This window comes from Coenobita brevimanus, chromosome 84 (genome assembly GCF_032717465.1).
Source record: "Coenobita brevimanus isolate Jiangsu-jjx chromosome 84, ASM3271746v2, whole genome shotgun sequence".
NCBI classification, from domain to species: Eukaryota; Metazoa; Arthropoda; class Malacostraca; order Decapoda; family Coenobitidae; genus Coenobita; species Coenobita brevimanus.
In genome coordinates, this window is record NC_137037.1 from 44,434,361 (window position 1) to 44,453,547 (window position 19,187).

Consider the following 19,187-nt stretch of genomic DNA (forward strand, 5'->3'; position numbering starts at 1 on the left):
CACGCCATCAAGGAGGACACTCTTTTGTACTGATTCGGACACAGAAGATCGCGTAATATTTCTTCGCTTCTGCTTCTCACTTTCCTCTGCTGATTAATATTCCTAGGGTGAGAGGGGTTTGGTATGTTTCCGTCTGCATACAAAAGCTCTAATAAATCACCTCTTCTGTATCTCACTCTCCTCTGTTCATCCTAAGCTGAGAGGGGCTCCTTATATTTCTCTGTCCGTATAAACAAATCCTTCGCATTATATTTCGCCTCCTCTGCTTCTCACTTTCATCTGCTGGCTAATATTTCTGGGATAAGAGAAACTTTGTATTTTCTTTGCCCATAAATGATTCTCTCTGATTTGATGCATTAGGGAGGACAGTGACGAACATGCCCGAAGTGTGAAGTAGACGCAGGGAATATCAGACGAACTTTTGATGTTGACTGTTCCGAGATTTTAACATTTTCCTTTAACTGTATTTCTGTCTGGCTCTCTGTCTACCTGCTTTTATGTCTGTCTGTCTATCTGTCTTGTCTTTCTACCCATGTCATTCAGTATCTGTTTGTCAGTCCATAACCATCTCTCTCTCTCTCTCTCTCTCTCTCTCTCTCTCTCTCTCTCTCGGGTGTCCAATCGGTCTTAGGCAGGGAAGCAGGTATTGTTGTGTTGTCCTGGTGTAGTGGTGTGATAGGGTGTTATGTTGTGGTGTTATAGCACTGTTATGGTGTGTTGTTGCTCTGGTATTGTGTTTGTGGTGCTGTCTTGTTGATGTGGTATTGTGGTGGTGGTGTTGTGGTACTGTTGTGGTGCTTTGGTGGTGTGGTGTTTTGATGTGTCCTTGTGGTGTTGTGGTGTTAGCTGGGTGTTGTGGTGTTTTGGTGCTGTGGTGTTTTGGTGCTGTGGTGTTTTGGTGCTGTGGTGTTGTGGTGTGGTGTTGTTGTGGTGTGGTGGTGTTGTGGTGTGGTGTTGTGGTGCTGTGGTATTATGGTGTTGTTGTGGTGTAGTGTCCGGTGTGCCTAACTTTCCATCGCATTGAAATTCATGCCACTCCAGTTCACAATAAACCACCATATTCTATTCTGTCTCTGTATCTGTCTCTGTCTCTGTCTGTCTGTCTGTCTGTCTGTCTGTCTGGCTCTCTCTCTCTCTCTCTCTCTCTCTCTGGGTGTACAGCTTGGGTCGGTGATGAAGGAGCCTGTGTGTCTTAGCAACTGCCCAAGATTAACTTTATTTCCACAGTGGGGGTCAGAAATCTGTGGAGGCGGTGCGGGTGTCGTTAGGTTTTTAGGGATGGGAGAGAGAGAGAGAGAGAGAGAGAGAGAGAGGGAGAGGAGAGGGGGGAAAGCAAGAGAATTTACTAAAGAGAAGGAGATGAGGGAGAGAAGAGGAAGAAATGGACAGGAAGATGAGGAGGAAAGAAAGAAGGAGAGAGAGGGGAAAACAAAATGAGACGGCTAGGAGAAGAAATGAGGGAGAGAAGAATGAAAATAAAGTGAGGAGAAGAGGGAATGGAGGAAAGGCGAGAAGCGAGGAGAAGGATGAGAGAAGAGAAGGGGACTAAAAGGAGTGAAGAAGGGGAAAGAGAGGAGGAGAGGAGAGAGAATGGATGGATAAGAATGGAGAATAAAATGGAGAGAGGAAGACAAGCTGAGGGGAAGGCAAAGAAAAGAGAAACAGTAGAGAGAGGAAGACAAAAGGGGGGAATAAAAGAAAAAGGAAATTGAGGAAACGAGGATAATGAAGGAGAAAGAAAGATGAAGTGACGGTAAGGAGTAAAGGACAAGGAGGAAATAATAGAGATGGGGGGAAGAATAAAGGAAAGGGAAAATAAGGAAGAAGAGAAAGAAGGAAGGGACGAAGAGAAGAAGGGAGGAGAGGTGGAGGAGGAAGAGGGAGATAGGGAGAGAAGGAGAGGAAGAGGAGGAGGAGGAGAGTTGTTGATATCCCTCCTGTCCCTCCCACTCAGATACACAAAGGCTAGAGTTACAGTTCAGAGTTACAGGTACAAGTAAACAGGGAGACAAACAGGGGGAGAGAGAGAGAGAGAGAGAGGGGGGGGGGGAGAAGAGTAATAATGCCCATGAAGCAACCAATATATTAATCCTCTTTACCCGCCATACACAGCCCAATTTTCAGACCCTACCCAGTCTTATGGTTTCTCTCTCTCTCTCTCTCTCTCTCTCTCTCTCTCTCCGTGAAATTACTCGTTCGTTTCTCTGACTTAGCCTTTCCATATATCCCCCCTGCAAAATAGACATTGAATTAGATGACATGGGAATGGTCGGGTTAAAGTGGCCTTAAATCCGCATGTAAAATACGACATAGAACCGGATTATAATGGGAATAGTAGGGTTAAAATGGTCGTAAATCCGCTTGGAAAATACGGTATGGATTGTATCATGGTAGGATATCATCAAAGTTAACCCTCCCATGGTCGGATCAACTCACAGTAACTTGAGATTATTATGCCACTCTGACTTGGCCTAGAATTGCCATCTCTCCATCTTGAACGCTGAATTGTAAAAATAGATGTAACTCAGATTTGTGATGTTCGTCAAGAAGAGCTCTTATGGAAAGGGTAAGGAGGCGTAGTACTGTCACGTCTCCTTCACTGTCTGGTATGAAGTAAGCTGCAAAAGGACTGAAAATCTGGGTCAGGTTAAGGTGAAAGGAGTATAGGACTGTCATCATCAAACCTTTTCGTGACCGAGACAGTTCTTAACATTATTTCTCGCCTGACACCAAACAATTTTATTCATCTGATACTAAGGCTTCTCTTGCCATTATTTTGATATCGGGTTTATTTTGTTGCAGGTAGACCAGACGATTTTATTCATCTTAACTTTCTCACGTCATTATTCTGGTACCAGGTATTTTTTCTTCCATGTAACTCCAGACGATTTTATTCATCTGACACTAAACCTTCTCATGTCACTATTTTGATACCGTGTTTACTTTGTTCCAGGTAAACCATACGATTTTCTTCATCGGAGAGTGAGTCGTAGGAGCCTGAGTGTGTTAAAATATAGGTAAAGGTAAGCACATATTTCTCTGATTAGCCTTGCCATATATTCCCTTGTAAAATACAGCATTCCATATATATTCCCTTGTAAAATACATTCTATATATTCCCTTATAAAATACGACGTTCCATATTATATTTCCTTGTAAAATACGACACGAAATTAGCCTCAAGGAGGTTATCACGAGCAAGGGCGAAGTCCTCGCGAGTCTTTCGTCATGTACTGGCATTTTCTCACATATGAGCAGCCCAGCCCGGCCGGACCGTAACGCTTTTGAGAAGCTTATATCTCAGCAGCCACAGGGCCATATGATAGCCCCATTCCTTAAGATTTGTTTTTGACAGGTTTCATCACACCCCGGCAGTGCACGTGGCATGTGATACGCGCCAAGTGCAGCATGTCGAAAATCTTCAAAAGACGGCCACAGGCCAGACAGTTTGTCGTAAAGGCACGAAACTTGGTAGGTAGACAGCCATCAATATACTCTAGGCATCCTCGGGGTGTAAGGCGACATTTCAGTGTTTTCGGATTTAAATAGCCTTGCTCGTACCTCGCCGACAATGGCGTTTTATTGGTAAAATTAAGGTTACAGTAGAGACCGTATTCTCGTCGGTTAAGGAAGCTGCCTAACACCTCCTTCATAGCGATTTATTTTGTTTCTTACACCTTTCCGTACTCTCCCGTGTTTACTTGCATCATTGTAATGTCACCATACTGTGCATAAATAACGCACAGAAGGATATTGATCAGCCATATCCAAAAAATAATTCTCTAAAAAAGAGGTGTTAGGGAGCTTAAAACGTACGAAAGGACATTAACCAGCCGTATCCAAAAATAAATCGCTGAGGAAGAAGTGCCAGGGAACCTCCTTAATCTACGAGAACACGCGCGTAGGTGTTCAAGTGACAGTGCGTTCATATACCAACTTTTAGTCTTAGTTTGCGTCAGTATCGGTCGTATTAAAACTGAGTACGCAAAACTGTGTGCAGGACTGTACTATCTGACGGTCTTTTAAGGAACGCCTGTAATTGTTAGAGTGGAGCAGCCTGTATTCCTGGTTACAAAATGAAGTCAGCTGCGATACAGGAAGATCAGCCATGTTCTGTCCTAATCACAGGCTTCAGAAAGTATCGTAAAAAAAAAAGTGGTGGTTTAATTCACACCTTTGCGCTCTCAGTTTTAATAATACGGTCTTGCGTACGATTGTGGCTTTAGCGTGACGAGGCTTCATGTTCTTTTGTCAGAGTATGTCATTTTGATGTTCTGCTTGCTATTTTCAGACGATTTTATTCAGCTTAGGGTAGACTTACTGGATCTGGAGGGGTTTGAGACAGCCTTCATTCACCTCTTCAGTACCAGAGCGCTGTCATAAGCTGTACTGATCTGCTTGTGACAAGATTGAAATTAATGCAGACGTGACTAAACGGATGGATTAAAAAAAACGCGAATGGTTAAGCACACTCTTCTCTGGTAATTTCTTCCATATAACCCTTTGTAAAAAAAATAAGTGGACGCGGGGAGAGCATTAGGATTAATATTGTTTTTTTTTTATTATTATTATTATTCCATTTTCCAGACGACTTTATGCCTTGATTTTCATAAAGATAAAACCTTAACGTGGAGTGACTGAGGATTTGCGGGTGATTGACGTGGCAAATTGAAAGTATGTGTGGAGGAAGCGAGAAAAAGTGCAAATACGCCATAGATTGAAAGGGTTAAGCCTCTTCCCTCACTACACACACACACACACACACACACACACACACACACACACACACACACACACACACACACACACACACACACACACACACACACATCCACCAACCCTTCACAAACATCCCCCCTCACACACACACACACACACACACACACACACACACACACACACACACACACACACACACACACTCACATCCACCCCCCCCACACACACACATCCCCCCCTCCCCCACACACACACACATCCACCCACCCACGCCCGGCCTTCCTGTCTGTTTTTCATAAAGCTGAAAGTGTAAAGCTGAGTGACTGGAGGGCCTAGAGAGTGAGCAGCGTGGCAAATTGAAAGTTTTCCGGTCGCCCCACGTACGACAGAGCCTTGGATTACCACTGAAGCTTTCCCCCTCTTATCCCTCGCCTCATATATTGCGTGAGCTGCGATGTGGTTTGAGGGGAGAGCGAATGGAGTGCGGGGAGAAAGGGAGGGGGTTGTGTCAGTAGGGAAGGGAGGGTGTGTGTTTGGGTGTGTGTGTGTGGGGGGGGGGAGGTTTGTGTGGGGTTGTGGTGTGTGTGTGTGAAGACGGAAATGAGAGGTTTTGTGTGTAAATATATTCCATGAAGGTAAGTGAAGTCTGTCCTTACCCCTCTTATCCCACATCAAATTTACATGATGCAATCCAGGATGTGGTTAGAGGGGAAAGTGAATGGAAAAGGGGGAAGTGGGGATTTGTGTATGAATAGCTGTTTGAGGGGAAGTGAATAGAAACTGTGGAATAGAGGGGTCTTTTGTGGGGGTCATAGACTGACCCCTCTTGACCTTATATATTGTGTGATGTAGCATTTTGTATAAGGGGAAGTGAGGGGAATGAGGGGAGAATGGGGAGTTTGTGTGTGAATATGTTTTAGGCCCCACACCATACTCTGTCACAGTATTCTTCTTCACCCGCCGTACCTCCTTCACCAAATCTCTTTTTTTCCCTATTGTTACCCATTTTGCTTTCATCTAAGGGAACTAGGTCACTCACAACTTGAAATCTAAGTTGTGGCTGCGTGAAATTCGATTAGCCTTATAAGTTATGTGGTAGGAATGAGTCTCCTTGGTTAGTAGTCAAGTCAGCCCTCCAGTCTGGCTACTCTTGGCTCTCAGCTGAGTCGATAGGAGTTAGGATCTCTTGAAGGTGAAAGCAAAACGCCTATAACCAGCCTATTCACCCCTTCAATCGTTTTACATATTTTTTCTGCTTCTTTCAAACGACTTTCTTCAGCTTTGTGCAATTGTCGTGTTGTGAAGAGGTAATTGAAGGTCACGTCTACTCTTCCCAGTCCGAAAAATCTCTCCAGGACTTAACAGTGTAATTCTCTGGTGGAAGCTAGAATAAGGTGAAAAATACGTCATTGAACTGAAAGGATAAAGAAGAAATATTGTTAGGTTAATGAAAGGACGATTTGTGTGTATGTGTGTGTGTGTGTGTGTGTGTGTGTGTAGAGTTATAAGGAAAAAAAATGTTGTCTCCCCTCTCTTCCATCGTCACATATATAGCATGATCCACGATGCGGTTAGAGGGGAAGTGAACGGACAGGTGGGGAACTGAGGGGTTTGTAAATATGTGTACGGGAAAGTTAATGGAAAAAAGGGAATAGAGGGCATGTTTGGGGGGATGTGTAGTGTCCCCTCGTAGCCCTTTGTAGTGTATGATCTGGGATGTGATCTGAGGGGATAGTGATTGGAATAAGGGATAGTGGAGGGATTAGGGGTTTGTGTAAATATGCTTGAGGGAAAGCTAAAGGAAAGAGGGGAATAGTTGTGTGTGTGTGTGTGTGTGTGTGTGTGTGTGTGTGTGTGTGTGTGTGTGTGTGTGTGTGTGAAATACGGTGTCCCCTCTTATCCCATTTATATATTCCGTGATTTAGCATGCGATATGAGGGGAAAGCGAGTGGAAAAAGGAAGGGGGGATGGGGGAGCACGGTTTGTGGACGAATATATTGAGGGTGCCAGGTGGTCTAGTGGTTTCAGAGCCCCAGTCCGAGCGACAACCTTGCTTAAAGTCAATTTTCCAAAGAAGACTGGAGTTTTTTTGGAATCACGTTAGGCCACCAGGGGAAAAAGTCGGGTCATCTACCCTTATATGCACTGGACTAGCCTCGGACCACTACTCGTTGAAAGGTATGGTGTGTGAATAGCTGCTGCCCTCTGCCTTCTTCACAGGTAATGTATAATAATGTATAATCCAGGAAGTGCTATGGAGTGAATAGGAGGAGAGGAGAATGGGGTATTTGTGTGTGTGTGGATTTGTATAAGGGAGAGTGAATAGAGGACTTGTGTGTGTGTGTGTGTGTGTGTGTGTGTGTGTGTGTGTGTGTGTGTGTGTGTGCGCGTGCGTGCGTGTGTGTGAATTTGTATAAGAGAGTGAATAGAAAGAATGGAATAGTTTGTGTGTGTGTGTGTGTGTGTGTGTGTGTGTGTGAATTTGTATAAGAGAAAGTGAATAGAAAGAATGGAATAGTTTGTGTGTGTGTGTGTGTGTGTGTGTGTGTGTGTGTGTGTGTGTGTGTGTGTGTGTGTGTGTGTGTGTGTGTGTGTGTGTGTGTGTGTAATTTATGGTATCCCCTCTTATCCCCCTATATTGCGTGATGTAGGATGTGGTTTGAGGGGAAACAAATAAAAAAAGAGGGGAGGGGAAGAGGGGAGGGGAGGAGGGAAAGTGTATGTGTGACTGTTGTTGTGGAGGTATATAGGGCAGTGGAGAGAGAGAGAGAGAGAGAGAGAAACAGTGGGCTGGAAACAAGCGGTCTGCAAGCATTTGACGTACTCGTTTACATAATACTCTCTCTCTCTCTCTCTCTCTCTCTCTCTCTCTCTCTCTCTCTCTCTCTCTCTCTCTCTCACACACACACACACACACACACACACACACACACACACACACACACACACACACACACACACACACACACACACACACACACCAAATTAATCTTTAATAGGCTAAGCATGAACAAAGGCGTAGCAGCTGTCCCCTCGTTCACCGTCCCCAGGATTATCCCTCTTACCTATACTGGTGTCACTGCTGCTTATGCCCTGGTGTGCTGGTGTGGAAAAGGTTGTGTGTTGTGGTGTGGTGTGATGGTGTCGTTTGGGAAGATACTGTGTTGTGGTGGTGTGGTGTGGTTTGTTATAGTGTGGTGTGGTGTGTGGGGAAGATATAAGGTAGTGTTGTGGTGTAATGTGGTGTGGTGTGTTGTGTGGTATGGTATGGTATGGTATGGTGGTGTGGGGAGGATGCCGTGTTGTGTGGTGTGGTATGGTGGAATGGTGTGGTGACACTTGCAATATTGCAGTTGTGTGGTAGGTGGGGTTGCAATGTGATGTGGTTTGGTGGTGTGATGTGGCGGTGTGGAGAAAGTAGCGTGTTGTGGCGGGGTTTTTTAAGTGTAATAGTAATGTGGTTGTTTTTGGTTGTGATATGTATTGGTGTCAAGTCGTGAATAACAAACCTATCTGTAACACTTTCATTCCAACTTGGCTAAGATCCATAACCCCCTTTCTGTTCAGGTGATGGCCAGGTGGTTTTTAGATTAGAGTGTTGATTTGACTAGCAACCAAGAAGACTCATGTCCACCGAATTTCAAGCAACCACGACTTAGAATCCAAGTTGTGGTATTGCTCCAGTTCCATGCGGTGAAAACAAAGCCGCTGTGGTCAATATTTACGTCACAATTACTTACGACGTGGTGGGTGTGGTGTGGGGCAGGCGCTGGTGGGGTGTGGTGGAGGTGCTGGTAGGGTGTGGTGGTGTATGGTGGTGTGGTGGTGGTGGTGGGGTGTGGTGGTGTTGTGGTTTGAGGTGTTGGTAGGGTGTGGTGTAGTGGTGATGGTGGGGTATGGTGGTGGTGTTGGTGGGGTGCGGTGCTGGTGAAGTGTGGTGGTGTGGTGGTGGAGGTGGTAGTGAGGTAGTGTAGCCAGGATGTTACACTCCTTTTACCCTAACTTCGCCCAGATTTTCGTCTTTATCCAGCTTACTTCACGTAGCTCAGTAGGAGACAAAGACAGTGTTTCAGGTCAACATCCTTTACATTGCAATTCTTTATGACTAGCATGATATACTAATGTTAATATATTGCTGTAACTTAGCATTGAAGAGATGGCAATTTTAGACCAAGTTAGAGTTAAAAGAGTATAGTATTTACGCCTTCAATCCATAACTTATCTTCACCACAGGACACTTGTATGTGACCTAAGATGGAGACCCCGTAGTGAAAGGGTTAATAAACGGTGTACAGAAATCGCATCAGTGGAAAACTCTCCTTAACTGAACCAAATAATCCGGAAGTAGCGAGTGAAGTGGAACTATGCGTTATCGTGGTAGGGGTAAATATTCTTGTTGTTGTAGTTATGGTGTTGGTGTTAAATATAGTGTTATTTGTGATGGTAGTGTAGGCTGCTTGCTGTATGATTGAAGGATGGTATGGTGGTGGGTTTCTTGGTAGGGTGGTTGTAGTGCTTGCGATGTAATGGTGTGGTGTGTAGTGGTGGTGGTGGTGGCTCATTGGGGTGGTCGTAATAGTTGTGGTGTAATGATGATGTGTTGTCGTGGAATGGTGGTGAAACGGGATGGGATGGTTGTAGTGATGTAATGGTGAGGTGGTGTGGTGAGGTATAATTTTGGGTTGTGGTGTGGTGATAGTGCGGTAACTGTGATTATTGTGAATGTTATCCCTTCTAATCAATATCTGAGTCATCGATGATTACGAGGTGGTGTGGTAGTGGTGGTGTGGCGTGGCTGGGGTGGTAATGTGGTGAGGATAATGGCAGTCTGATGGTTATTGGTTACCTCACGGCGTAGCTATTGTAATCAGGTCGGTTTCTGTTTTGTATGTATCATGTATGCATCTACGTTAACATACATCTCATCAGTACGTCTTCCGAATTGGTTTAGGAAAGACACATAAAGGTGATCCGTAAGTAGTGCTTCACCGGAAACTCACCTGGAGGTATCGTAATGTATTGAGGGGACGGTTAAGTCTTGGTGTGAGCGGATATAACACTGTGAAGCATGAAAGGGTGTGTGGTAAGTAAGAAATAAATAAATGATGCAGAGGATAAACAGTGATAAGAAGAAAACGCCCCTTGCGGTGGAAGAAGAGCGCTATTTATGGACTACCCTGTTTAGTGTAGGTGGATCAGGGAAGAAGTGATGCGATTTTGGTGCACATCGATCGAAAGTCAAGGTCACGATCGAAGTCAGAGGTCAAGGGTGAGTGGAAATGTTTTCAGGTCACTCTCAGAAGGATAGTTGTTGTGGTAGTGGTGATGTGATGGAGGTTGTTGTTACGGGGTGGTGATTGGCGGTGATGGAAATTATTTGTGGTTGATGGCTAGGAGTGCTGCTGGTGTGGTGTGATGTGGCGGTGGTTGTGGTTGGAAGTGGTGGTGGTTGTGGTGTGATGTGGTGGTGGTGGTGGTTGTGGTGTGATGTGGTGGTGGTGGTTGTGGTGTGATGTGATGGTGGTTGGTGTGGTGTGATGTGATGGTGGTTGGTGTGGTGTGATGTGGTGGTTGGTGTGGTGTGATGTGGTGGTGGTGGATGTTGTGCGATATGGTGGTGGTCGTATGGTGTGATGTAGTGATGGTGGTGGTGGTCGTGGTATGATGTAATAATGGTGGTAGTGGTGTGGTGATGGTAGTTGTGCGTTGACAGTGGTATCATCATTAACAGTCAAGCTTCTTTTACTCACGCTCACCTGAATAAAATTGTCTGGCGTTACCTGGAATTGAATACCGGAGTTGTTCCCACTGTGAGAGGTTTAAAGATACTGATGGTAGTGGTGGTAATTCTTGCTGATGGTGTAAGTTTTCATGGCTGTGGTGGTGGTGATGGTGGTCGTGGAGGTGGAGGTAATGATGGTGGTGTGGTGGTCATTGTGGTGGTGATGGAGATCGTGGTGAAGACGAGTGTTGCGTTGGTCTGGTGTTGTGATGTGCTGTGGTATTGTGGTGTAATGGTGTTGTGGTGTAATGGTGCTGTGGTGTAGTGATGTAATGGTGTTGTGGTGTTACAGTCTTGTAGTGCAGTAATGTGGGGTGGTGGTGAAGTGGCGTTATGATGCGGTGGTGTTGTGGTGTTATAGTGTCTTGTGGTGTTGTGGAGTAGTGGTGTAGCGTGACCAAGGAAGGTAGGCAGGTGGTGTTAGTGCCTCTACTCAACATGAAAATATTCCCTGTCAGATATTTGATTTTTAGTGCAGGCCAGTATTGGTGTGTGTGTGTGTGTGTGTGTGTGTGTGTGTGTGTGTGTGTGTGTGTGTGTGTGTGTGCTTTAACTAGATTTAGTGTTGTGTGTGCGTGTGAGAGATTTTTCAGTCTCTAATCATTGTGTGTGTTTGTGTTTATGTGTGTCTGTCTGTGTGTATGTGTGCGCGTGTATGACGGTTGCAGAGGACGTTTGTGTGTGTGTGTGTGTGTTTGTGTGTGTGTGTGTGTGTGTGTGTGTGTGTGTGTGTGTGTGTGTGTGTGTATTTGCGTGTACGTGTGAAAGTCAATGAGGTGCAAACGTTCATGATTCAGAAACTATGTGAACAATTCCAAATAACGTCCCGCACATGTACGCCTCCGCCCATGTATGTGTGTATCTATGTATGTATGTATGTGTGTATGTATGTAACTGCCTTCCCTCAGTGAATACCACGTCTGTCTGTGTACATAAGAGTCTACACGTCAGTTTGTGTGTTGTAAATAATGCTTGTGTGTTGTCTGTGGCATGTATTTGTGTACATGTGTGTGTATGTACGATAAAAAGCATGTGCACTTTTTCGTGTATGTGTGATTTATCTGTACATGTATGTATGATGAGCTCCTGTTTAAGTATGATGGTGCAGTGGTTTTGTGTGTACGGAAATGTTAAACATGAATAGTAGTGTGTGTGTGTGTGTGTGTGTGTGTGTGTGTGTGAACCCACTGGGAATCAGTATGTAAATCTGACTTACGTGCGTTAAGCAAGTGTGTGTGTGTGTGTGTGTGTGTGTGTGTGTGTGTGTGTGTGTGTGTGTGTGTGTGTGCGTGCGTGCGTGCGTGCGTGCGTGCGTGTGTGTGTGTGTGTGTGTGTGTGTGTGTGTGTGTGAATCCACTGAGAGTCAGTGTATAAATCCGACCATGTGCGTGTTAAGCAAGTGTGTGTATGTGTGTGTGTGTGTGTGTGTGTGTAATCGTGCGTGTGCGTGCGTGCATGCGTGTGTGCGTGCTTGCGTGCGTGTGCGTGGGCTTTAGCAGTCTGTATGTGTAAAATTATGCCATGACATCTTTGCATGTGTGTTTGGAATTTGTCTCTGTGTATGTGCGTGTCGAGAATATGAGTATGTGCATGTGAGTATGTGTTATGTATAAGTATGTGTAACAGTAGCATGCAGCGGGTGTACATGTTCCTAGTTGGAGTGTACGCAGGATTTGAGCAAGGTTTGGGTCGTTCTGTCTCCATATGTACATTCCAGTCCTCGTGTGTGTGTGTGTGTGTGTGTGTGTGTGTGTGTGTGTATGTGTGTGTGTGTGTGTGTGTGTGTGTGTGTGTGTGAGTCGGCTTGCTTGTTACTGTCGTTGGAGCGTGACAGCAGCTGGGCACAGGAGGGAGTGTGGTGTGTGGTGGTGCGTATCAGGGCTTTGGTGAATGTGGTGTGTGGTGGTGTGTGTGGTGGTGCGTGTGGTGTGTCTGGTGTCGCGTGTGGTGGTGCGTGTAGTGTGTGTGGTGTTGCGTTTGGTGGTGTGACAGTGACTTCTTATTGGTTGAAGTGGTGTGTGGTGTGGTATGGGATGCTAATGTGTGATGATGGCCAGCGTGTTGGGTGTGATGTGTGGCGGTGGTGTTATAATGGTGGTGGTGGTGTGGCAGTGGTGTTGTGGCGGTGGCAGCCGTACTGGGAGGTAATGACAGTATTGGAGAAAGTGTTAGTGGTGGCTTGCATTCGGATATTAAGTGTCAGTGTATATGAATGTGTTTGTAGTGTTTGGTAATGGTGTTTGTATTGGCGTGGGGGTGTTTGTGTGGGTCTGGTGCTGTTTATCCTAGTGGTGGTGGTGGGGGGGGGGGTGATTTACAGGGGTGGTATGGCATGGTGAAGGATGTGGAAGAGATATATTTGTAGTGGTGGTGGTGGTGTGTGGTTGTGGTGTGATTTGTGGTGTGCGGTTGTGGTGTGGGCTTATTTAGGTTGTCATGCTGTGTCGCCTACAGTGGTGTATGGTAGTTTGTGTGGTACTGGGGGTGCTATGTGCTAGAGGTGTGGTTGTGATACTAGCATGTTTTTCTGGTGTACCGCTATATGTGGTTGTGGTGTAAATGTGATTATAGTGTAAATGTGGTTGTGTTTATGTGTGGTTGTGGAGTGTGTGTGGTTGTGGTGAGAGTTTATTGTGGTTGTTAAAATATGTAGTAGGTTCTGTGTTATTGGTGGTGGTATATGGTAGTTTGTGTATGGGTGGTGGTGGTGGTGCGTGGTTAAATGTGTGTTGGCAGTATTAATGTATGTAAGTAGCATTGTTGGCATAGATATGAGTAGGTATAGTGGTAGTAAATGGTGGTTTGTTTATGGTGGCTGTGGTAGTGTGGTAGAGATGCCTGTAGGTGGTGTGTGGTAATGTGTGGTGTTGGTAGAGGTAGTGTGTGGTATGATGTGTACAGATGGTAGTGGTGGTGGTATTTGTTGGTGGTGAGCGTAACAGTGGTATCCCCATCTTCTCTGACAGATGATGGTCAGGTGTAGTCAGACTGAAGGGAAAATTTGTATAGTAACCAAGGAGACACATTCCTACCTCCTTTCTAAAGCTCATCAAATTTCACATACCCACGACATAATATTTAACTTATGAGAGAGGTCCGGTTCCTTCAGATGAAAATAAACCATTAACTATGTATGGCACGAAAACAGTATTCAGAAAACCTGTTAGATTTTTCTTAATATTAGTTACATTACGTAAACCTTTCATCCTTCTTACTTCATCTTATCATCCATTTTACTTCATCTTATCATCCGCCGCAGGACGATTTTACTCATAGGAGAGAGTGAAAGAGGTTAATGAAGACTGCATCCAACCCTTCAAGTTCCAAGAGTCTCACCTGAGCAGAGGATAATCGTCTGGTGGCAGCAAAGGTATAGAAGATGTCATTTTACTTCAGGGATAACGTCTTAGGTTGATGACTGACACTTTATCCCTTCCCTTCGAGAGGTCCTTCTTGAGCTGAGTAAAATCGACTAATAGTAGCGAGAAAGGGCAGAAAGAGCGTCATGGTAGTCAAAGGGGTTAATGGATACCTTATATTTTCCCTCACTCATGGCGGTCTATCATGAACTGAGTGAGATTGTTCGAAGGAAGGTAGAATAATGTACGAAAGGCGTCATGGCAGTGGAGGGATTAACGTTGTCCCTTGGAATTATGCTATTTTAGTGCGATCAGTGGATAATATAACATCAAATGCCAATAACAGGTGAGGAGAAAGGGGGAGGGGGAAGGGGGGAAAAGAGAGATGGGGAGGAGAGGGAAGGGGTGTAAAAGAGAAAGGGAAGGGGGGGGGAGGAGGGCAAAAGAGAAGGAGAAGGATGGGGGAGAAGGAAAAAGAGAGTGGGAGGAGGGAGGGAGGGGGCGTAAAAGAGGAGGGGGAGGAGGGAAAAGAGGGAAAACATAAGGGGAGGAGGAGGAGGGGGAAATGCAAAAGAGATGGAGGAAGAGGGGGAAAGAGGGAAAAAGAGAATGGGGAGGAGGGGGAAGGAGGGAAAAAGAGAAGGGGGAAGGAGGGAAAAGGGGAGGAGGGCAAAAGAGAAGGGGGAGGAGATGCAAGGAGGGCAGCAGAGACGGGAGAAGAGGGGGAAGGAGGACAAAAGTGAAGGAGGAAGGTGACTATATCATTGTTTATCGTAAAGAAGTGGATCGATAATTTTGTCTGCGACTGTACGTGGGAATTCACTTGGGTTCAGGTTTCGAATTTTTATGGTAACTGGATATATTGACATGATAATTAGTCTTAATATCCACCAAATCTGGACAGTTTAGCTTAATGATGTATAGTTATATGGTATTAGTGCCATATGACACGTGTGGTTTCCCTTTGGAGCTTAAGATTATTATTATTATTATTATTATTATTATTATTATTATTATTATTATTATTATCGTTGTCGTCGTCCTCGTCGTCGTCGTTGGTGGTGGTGGCGAATAACATCTATTTCCCTTTCTCTGACCCGAGAAATACTAAATCTACAGTAAGCCAGTAAATTTACCAGTCTTTATAGCTGGTACCTTTTCTTCCTTTAGCCAGGTAAGAGATTTCTAGCTCAATAGATTTTCAGCCTATCTAGTGAGTAGCTATCTTTTTTTTTTTTTTTCCAGGATACTCTGTGGACTTACGAATCTTTGTAGGCCTAGTACTACGTGGGCAGGGTTCCATTTTATTTTATTTTTTTGTAGGATGGTGTGAGTCCCCAAGAGTAAGAATTCTTAAGTCTTTATGCTGAGTACTAGTCTTTTTTTTTTTTTTTTCCATTACCCAGGATAGGCCCAGTGATGTGATTTTGTGTGGAGCAGCAGTCTCGTGTGTGTGTGTGTGTGTGTGTGTGTGTGTGTGTGTGTGTGTGTGTGTGTACACTGATCATATGTAATGGCAGTACTGTGGTCATGTAAATTATGGTGGGCGCTCGTGTACGTATGCGTGGCGTTGGTTTTGTTAGAGTTGTATAGTCTCTCTCTCTCTCTCTCTCTCTCTCTCTCTCTCTCTCTCTCTCTCTCTCTCTCTCTCTCTCTCTCTCTCTCCAAAGATACGTGTTCAGGTGACTATATTTACCACTATAATGCATATACTCAGACCTGACAAAGATCACTAATCCCTCTGAGCTTAGAGGATGGCCAGAAGTAGTCAGATTAAAGAGATGATTTGACTAGTAACCAAGGAGATTCAACTCTGTCTCATGTGACCCAGTTATGTCAGATAAAAACACTCCAGCTGTTGTTTTTGTAATGGTGTAGAGACAATGGACTTACAATCTTTCGTAATGATAATGATGATGATGATTGACGGATGGATGGATGATTGATGGTGGTAGTGGTGGTGGTGGTGATGGCGATGTTGATGGATGGATGATTGATGATGATAATGGTGTTGATGGTGGTGGTGGTGGTGTTGATGGTGGTGGTGGTGTTGATGGTGATGGTGATAGTGATGATGTGGCATTTTTTCGCCTCGATAAACGAATTCTAGGCGTGTGGATTTAGCAGTGTTTGTGGGCCTAATGATGCCACATTGCGCCCAGCCATGCCACGGAATCAATGTGTGTGTGTGTGTGTGTGTGTGTGTGTGTGTGTGTGTGTGTGTGTGTGTGTGTGAAATTCCTGCCTGCACGCATCTGACTTTGCGGGTGTAATGAGAGAGAGAGAGAGAGAGGCTAGGCGACGATGGGTCAGATATAGATGGGAGAGATAGAAGAGTTAGGAAGAGGTGAGTTTGGATGTATTATTGGCGGTTATGGTGGTGGTAGTGATGTGTGAAAATGTTTATGCTGGTAGTGGTGGTAGTGTGTGAGAATGGTTATTGTGATAGTGGTGATGGTGATAGTAGTGGTGATAGTGGTGGTGGAAGAGATAATGATGGTACTGGTGGTAATGGAGATAGTGGTGTTCGTGGTGGCGGTGGTGGTGGAAAGTAGTAATGGTAGCAACAGTGACGATAGTGGTTTTTGATGGTGGTAGATATGGTTATGGTAGTGGTGCCCTTAGTGGTGATGATGGAAATAGAGTGATAGTGGTGATGGTGGTAGTGGTGATGGTGGTGGTGGAAATGGTTATGGTGGTAGTGGTGATGGTGGTGGTGGAAATGGTTATGGTGGTAGTGGTGATGGTGGTGGTGGAAATGGTTATGGTGGTAGTGGTGATGGTGGTGGTGGAAATGGTTATGGTGGTAGTGGTGATGGTGGTGGTAGTGGTTTCAGTGATAGTGGTGGTTGTGAAGATGGCAGCATCAGTGAAAAGATGAAAGATGAGATGCAGCGAGTATGGTATGGTATGGTGGTGTTTGAGGTGCTGGTGATATTAGACAAAGTGATGGTGAAGATAATACTGCAGAATAGTACGGATAGTGAAGAGAAACTGTAAAAGACGTAATGAAAAGAGTATAGTGTGGTATAGTATGGTATGGTGTGGATTGATGGTGTTTGTGATGTTAGAATTGATGATGGTGAGGGAAAAAAAAGTGTTGATGGTGATTATGGTGCATGTGAAGATAGCAGCACTAATGGAATGATGGAAAGTGTGTTGGTATGGTATGGTATGGTGTGATATGGGATAGTATGGTGTGGTATGGTATGGGATTGGATGGTGTGATGGTATGATGTGGTGTGGTATGGTATGGGATGATATGGTGTGGTTTGGTATGGTATGGTGTGGTATGGTATGGTGTGGTGTGGTGTGGTGTGGTGTGGTGTGGTGGTGTTTGTGATGGCGGAAGTGGTTATGGTTATGGTGTTGGCAGCGGCAGAGCAAGGAGTCCAGGGCGCTACCAGAACAGCGGTGCGGAATGGAAGGGGAAATGGAATGGCAGGAGGAATGGAATGGGGGGAAGGATGGGAAGCGCTTGGAGAAGGAAGACAAAGCATTAGGAGAGTAAAGGCAGAGAAACGGGGAAAATGAGGAAAACATAATGGAACAGAGAAGTAGAAGATGCGTGAGATGAAAGTGAAGATTAAGATAAAATGAACCAGAGAGAGAGAGAGAGAGAGAGAGAGAGAGAGAGAGTTGTGGGTGAGAAGAGACATGAGGTGACAGAGTGAAGGGGAGAGAAGTATATTTGCCAGAGAAATGGAAATGAGCGAAGGGAGTTTGCAAGCAGGAAAGAAGACTGGAGGGGAAGAAGAGGAAAGGATAAAGAGGAGGAGAAGAGGAGGAGGATATGAGGAGGAGGAGGAGAAGTGAACGCTGGAGAAAAGGTCAAGACGAAAATAAGAAAAGATAGGAGCAATGAAGAGATAATAGAGTTAATTTAAGGTAGGAGAGAGAGAGAGAGAGAGGAGACAGAGGTGAATAAAGGTGAGGATTGAGATAGAAGAGATAGATAAAACATAAATAGATATGTTATGCAGAGAGGAGGCAGAGGTGAAGAAGGGTTGAGGACGATCGCGAGAGATTATAGATAGTTAGATAAGAGGTAGGGTAGAGATAGGAGACAGGGAGGATAGACGGAAGTAGAACAGTTAGAGATAGAAGCGGTAGGAAATAAGTAGATAGATTAGACAGAATGGTGACAAAAGCCAGATAAACAGATATTATATAGCATGGTAGAGATAAGAGAGTAAGAAAGAAATAATTGCTGAGGAGTATGATATAAAGGATTAGGAAGGGATAGGATGGGTCAGGATAGGGGAGAACAAGCAGGGATAGGAGGAATGTGGGAGGATAGGAAAGGATAGTGAAACAAGAAGTGATGGGATATGGATAGGTAGGTATAGATAAGGATAGGGAGGGACAGGCAGGGGTAGGGAAGGATAAGGAGGAATAAGGAAGAAAATGGAGGGACAGGGGAGTCAAGGGAGAGAGGAAGAGATAGTGAAGAATATGAAGGGAAAAGGAAGGACAGAAAAGGATAAGCAAAGATGGAAAGGATATGAAGGGATGGAGGATAGGAAAAAATAGAAATACAGATCAAGAAACAAAAATAAGAAAAATAGGCGGAAAATGAAAAAAAAACAAGATGAGAATAAAGACAGTTCCGGGAAGAGTAAAAAAGGAAGAAAGAAGCAGAATGAAAGAACTCCATGAAAAGAATGAGAAAACAAGAGGAAAATATCAATATGCAATTAAGACAAAAAATGAAACAAAGAAATAATGAAAAAGTTCCATGAAAGACAAGAAAATGGAAGAAAAATATCACGAAACTAAGAAAATTCTGTGAAAAAAAAAGTAAGAAAGTAAAAAAAGCTGTTGTTGGACCCATTTCCCCTTCTCGACATTTGCGGCGCATTATAGCCCACAGTGTCTTGAAGAAAAAAAGAAAGAAAGAAAGACCAGTAAGGAAAAAATAAAGCAAAAGTTAGTAAAAAGGGTAAAGGAAAGCACAAAGGAAAATAAAGAAAACAAAAAAAACGTTTGAACCAACTTTACCCTCTAAGACATATCCGGTTAATTTTTGGTCAGTGTGTCTTGAAAAAATTAGAAAAAGGTAATAAGGAAAAAATCTAAGGGAACTTCATGAAAGGATAAGTAAAAAGATAAGAAGAGACTCAGTAAATGTGCTGTTGGACCGAATTTCACCCCCTCGACATTTACACTTTTCGTTTGCCAGTGTTGTAAAAGAACACTGAGAAAAACCACAAGGAAAAAATCTCTGAAAAGGTAAACGTAGGAAAAGGTCTAGAAAAAATTGCCATTAGACTGAATTCCCTCTCTCTACATTTCCGGTGCATTTTTGGCGAAAGGGTCGTGAAAAA

The 19,187-nt window shown here is 44.3% G+C and overlaps 1 protein-coding gene across 1 annotated transcript in view; it reads right to left on the minus strand.

Annotated features, from left to right (window-relative positions):
- The window catches only part of LOC145410153 (uncharacterized), a 64,772-nt gene that overhangs the window by 13,518 nt on the left and 32,067 nt on the right, over window positions 1–19,187 (minus strand). The window lies entirely within an intron of this gene.